The following is a 5,640-nucleotide window of genomic DNA, read 5'->3' on the forward strand; positions in this document are numbered from 1 at the left end:
AGTATCGGCGTATACGTTGTCCAAATGCACCGATATAAAATAGTTTTTTCGGAGATAATAATGCAAAAGTGTCCACATTTGAGGAATCATGGCAGAAAAATGTGTCTGTGTCAGCTGATATGTCAATATCCTCCCTAATATTGGCTTCAAAAGTCCCGGGGCATCATTTCTGTAGTTAACAGTTTACAAAGTTATTTCAAGTTTTCAGTTTCTAATGTGAACGTTTCCTGTCCTCTTGAGAAGAGTGAAAACAAATCTGTCCGTGCTGCGTCGCTACATCAGTTCTTAATTTTGATTTGGAGTTTTTAGAGAGAAAAACATCAGTGTACAGTTACACAGACGAGTCCTGCTGCTCAGCCTATCTGACGCAAACAAAGCATTATAGTTAATCAGTCTTGACGTTGAATAGCATCACAAAAAAAACTCCAAAGGTCCATTTCTAACCTTTCTGTCAGCTTTCATCCTCCACGCTGTCGTGTTTGCTCAGCGTTTTCATCTATATTCACCTTTATGACTCACATAATCCAGCGTCTTAACAGATAATGACTCCTCTGTGTCTGTGCTTGTGTTACACTGTGTTTTAACATTTCTCATTATCCCTCGACTATCGCTTGTGGCTGTTACTCAGCAAGGCTTACATAGTCCTGCTTTAATTTAGCCACAGCTTCAGACTACAGACTATAGTACTGAAACATGTGTGCAGCAGTATATTTCCTTACAGCTCGGCAGCGTGGAAACTTCTTTATGATTGTAATCGACGGGGGAAATGTTGACTGTCTTCTGGTTTTGTTGTTACTGTTTACTTCTCTTTATCAAGGCGGGTTTTTCTTTGAAGTCTAGATATCAAAACAAGTGATCAATCAGAAAGAGAGATCTGACATCTGACGGTTATTTATAGCTTCTTTTTTTTTAGAGTTGGTAATAAAATGATTCAGAGAATGATTAAGAATTAGATTATGTGACGTGGATTTTAAGTTTTCTGTATTGCTCACCATTTCTTTGAAAAATACTGACAGCTTGTGTGTTTTTGTTGTCTATTGATAATTATTTTTTATTTTCTTGATTAATCGATGAATCATTTGTGCCACAAAACATCAGAAAGCAGTGAACAATTAACAATATGGCAACATCGAATGTCCGAAACCCAAATGTATTCAGTTTATTGTGACGTAAGACAAAGAAAACCAGAAAACTCTCATGTTTGAGAACCTGAACCATCAAATGTTCGACCTGTTGGCTCTAAAAAAGGACAAAATTTACCACAATCTACTTATGAATTAGACTATTAGACTCCAGTCTTGCAGCAGCGAGCTGGAGGTGAGATCAGATGGGCTGAGAGATAAACTGCTGCCAGAGGAGAGGATGGAGCTGTGAAGGTGACTGAGCCTCTGCACACAGACCAGAAGGAGGAAGAGGAAATGGAACAGTGGCAGAGGACTGGCGCCACCAGAGGAAGAGCCTCTCTTTCCGTGCCTGAAATAAAGATCTCACCCAGACTCTTCCGGCCCTGTTCCATTTTAATCCCTCGACTCTTGCCACTTCCCTCTTAACCCTGAACTGTTACCTCTGAAGAGCCGTTTGAAGTTTCCTCCCCATCGGAGACACAAACAAGAGGCATCACGGAGGGGAAGTATGAGGACATTTGCTAAAATACCGGGCTTCGGTGCAGTTTTCAGGGTGTGGTGCTTCGCTCGAGGCTCTCGGCATCACCTTTACGACCCCTCAGGAAGAAATGTTGAACTTTTTACTCCCCTAAACTTGAAAAATCACTTGTCAGGTAAAAAAAACAACACTTTAATGTGAATTTAAGACATTTTAGATGCATCACCTCGGTCATGACTCAACTTAAAGGGGAATTTGTTCGATGGAGCCAGAAATGTAATTTTAAACATAAAAAAATGAACTAACATTATCAACAGAGTGTGAAGTTATGTCAAAGATGTTTATGTATTGTGCTGCAGAGGTCTCTACTGAAGTTAGCATGCTAACAGCTAGCCCTGGCCTGTCCTGTCTCTTCATACCACTTTGTACTGCAAGAGGCGACAGTCTGATAGCGTAGCCTCCGTAGTTTCAGCTGGGAGATGCGAAAATGGTGCGTTTGCCACAATAAAATGTAAAGGAAGGACATATTTTTTACACCTATTTTCCTTAATTAACAAGAAAATACAACCGTACACCTTTTTTACCAACTCAGTGGTGTTCAAGACATCGTCGAAGGTCGGAGTTTCCTCTTCAAAACCTCAACTTTCCGATCTCAAGGCGGCAAAAGTCACAAATCTTGGAAGACCGTCACAAAATGATGTTCCTTCGACCCCTCAGCAGTGCAGCCTCCTTGCATTATAAACAAAATGGCACTGTTATATTCGGAAAAGTATCGAAACACTTCATTCACCAGAGTTTTACAAACCTCGTGCAGTCGGGGGATAAATGTGCTCCCAGTTTCGAGTGGCGTCTCCATTGTGCTTCTTCTGGTCGGAGGTTGGAAATTTCAAGTGTAGCATAAAACGAGTTCAATGCCTCTTTATCGTAAAAACACACTTTATTCAAACTCAGCATAAATTAAATTAAACCCACCATAACTGTCTTGGTCTGTCTTTCCACAGTCGCCTCTGGTTTGGTCGAAGTATGTGAAAAAATGATCCAAAGATAGCACAAACAAACAGTATGGAGTCCAGTGTGGTGAGCAGTGGGAGGCTGTTACGCTGCCCCCTACAGTTTTGGAGGTACCCTCTGAATTCTGGTCATTTCTTACAAACTACACCTTTAAAGTCAAACGTGGCACAACTTCAACTCTGTGACAAACTGGACTATTGGACTACAAATGAACCTTGCGGTGAGATTGTTGTGTCAATTATTCAAAGACACCTTCATGGATCTCTGTGTGCCTTTATTCCTGTTTGTCTGTTTTGTAATCATTTCGTTTTGCGAAAACAAGAACCGGATAAAAAACAAGAACCATCTCCACCTCTATTTCTGTTTCATTTTACATCTCTAGTTTAACGTGATGTGGTAATACATCAGCGATAAAGCACTACAGCTGATACGTGACACATTAATACATCAGCAGTTTAACGCAGGACTCGTTCTTCACTCTCAGTACTTTAACATTTAGTGCTTGAGTACACTTCACTGCTCAAACTTGAACTTTTTGGAGAACTTCTGACTCTTAATTTGTGTTATTTATTCTCCAACGCCTCGATAAACATCGCCGGTTGCTAAGTTGCCTTTGCACAAACCCTTATCAGCTGAAGCATTTTCCACAGGGTGGGAGTAGAGGGATGTTTTCCTCGGCAGTCTTGAGGTTTATCTCAGGTGCAGGGTTGGACTCGGTCAGGCAATGCTTAAACAATTATCTGGCTCCTTGTAATCTCTAACTCCTGCAACATCTCAGCGCAGTGTGGCTTTACGAGGGAGTTCAGATCTGCCGGAGAAACAGAACAGACTGAAATGTTGCTAAATGTAGAGAGAAATAAGAGGAAAACATCACATTTCTTCCAGTTTCTTGCACATGAGGCCGCAGCACCGGAGCAGGACGAGCCACCCATTTCTGTGAGCTTCAGCGGGAAGCGAGCGGCGCTGCTTTGTGCACCCAGAGAGGGGCCACGCTGACCCCATTACACGAGCAGATATCTTAAATGTTTGCACATGTGGACTGTGATGCTGTTTGCAGCCGTTGAGCTGCTTAGCAGGCCCCCAAAAGCCCTCAGGGACCTTCTTTTTCTTCTCTTTTCTCCCTCCTCCTCCCCTCTCTCTCGCGCTCCATCATTATCGCCCACATGCTTTTCCAGAGACATCCTGAGTGAAACAGCTCGACGTCCTCGATGGCTATCACATGTTCCCGCCGAGGAGGGAGGCAGCAGGGGAAAGACATCTTGAGGAGAGTGAAACAGGGTGTACGAGGCTGTGGTTATTTTCTTTGTGCTTCCTCTCAGTAAATACTTTACAAAGACTTTAGTGCATCAAACTATAGAAGTTTTTTTTAAAACGGGATAATAAACTTCAGGCCTCGAGTTTCTCTCTGAAGATTCTGTATTTGTTTGAAAAACCTGTTTAGGGACTTTGTATACGGCTTCAAACTATTTGTTGAATGTTTATGAGTCTGTTCGTGATCAAAGTTTTCTTTCAGCAGAGCGTTCTACTGAATAAGTCACCTCAAAAAACACAATTCATTTTACTGGAAACAACTGTCTTCTTAGATTTGTTCTGCTAAACAAAGTGATGTTTGGTTTTTAACCATGTGAAGAAGAAAATTTTGGATTTTTTACATTTTGGTTTATGATCAAATACGTGCAACACAAACGACTTTCCCATCGGCGAACCATGCAAACCTTCCTGCGGACCGCGGATATGTTGAATACGTTTCTTCAGGTTTCATTTTAAGTTTTGTGTTGTGACAACGCTGTGCTTATGCTCTGGTTAGGTTCAGGCACAACACCCACTTGGTTAGTGTCAGGAGAGATCATGTTTTGACTGGAGATGTCTCAACTTCCTGCTTAAAAATCCCCCAAAACACAGCTGGAAATTGCCCCGAGGTCTCCTTAAAAATATCTTATCTAATCTATATTTTAGAAATGATACAAAAAAAATGTTGAATTTGTTGAAATGTCAGTGGTGTGTAGCCAGTGACAAATGTGAACATGTCAGTGGTTAACTGCCACCATTTTATTCTGGCGACCATCATGGGACTTTATTTCAGAAAAAAATATGTCTGGTAGGAAATGGCAGGAGGTAAATAACATTTTGATCCTTTTTGAGTTGTGTGGTGATGTTTGTCAATTTAAAAGATCATTTTTCAACTTGAGAAAGTCTCAGTTTGTCTAAAAACTAACCAAATGTAAGTTAGTCAGTGACGTTGCCTCGTTTAAAACTCACCAAAACCAGCAACTCAAACCTTGTAGAGCTGCTCCTGTATGTTAGCTAGCTTTCAGACTATCCTTTCATTAACTGCAGTTGTCAATATGAGCAGATTTATTGTGATTTTCACCTTTTTTTATTACTTTTTCTGTGTCGAGTTGGCGGCCATGTTGGTGCTGGTGCCGTGCGTTGTATGACGCGATGTAGTTCACTGAGCGGTTTAACACAAAACCAGATGATATTTTATTATCTTTACGACAAACTGTGACTTTCTTGACCTTAAAAAAATAGCTTTTAAATTGACAAACATCATGTGTGTGGTTCACGCCACAATTCAAATGGGATGAAACGTGTTTGTCTCTCTCCATTGATGATATACAATTTGAGGTCCAATGGGGGACGCCGGACGGGGAGTGTTAGCATGCTAATGCCTTAGACTGAAATTATGAAAATGGAAACATTAAACCTGCTGAATATCAGCATGTTAGCATGCTGTCAGTAGCATTTAGCATTTAGCCAAAGGCCCCTATATGGCTAACCTGGACACAGCCTCACAGAGAGAAGTTGTCTCCTTTTATTTATGAAGAAATCCTTTTCTCTCATCTCGTTCATCTAATGAGCTGAAATTGATGCTCTGATATGGTGAACTGATAGATTACGTGGCTAAAAATAGAGGAACATGGAGGTAAATGATATGGCACGCAGCAGAGAGGAAATGATTTACAGTGGATATTTAAGGGGAAGCACCTTCAGGCCGAGAGTAAAATTAAGCAGCAGACTCACGTG

The sequence above is a fragment of the Pagrus pagrus genome (assembly GCF_965226575.1).
Source record: "Pagrus pagrus genome assembly, chromosome: 15".
Taxonomy (NCBI): domain Eukaryota; kingdom Metazoa; phylum Chordata; class Actinopteri; order Spariformes; family Sparidae; genus Pagrus; species Pagrus pagrus.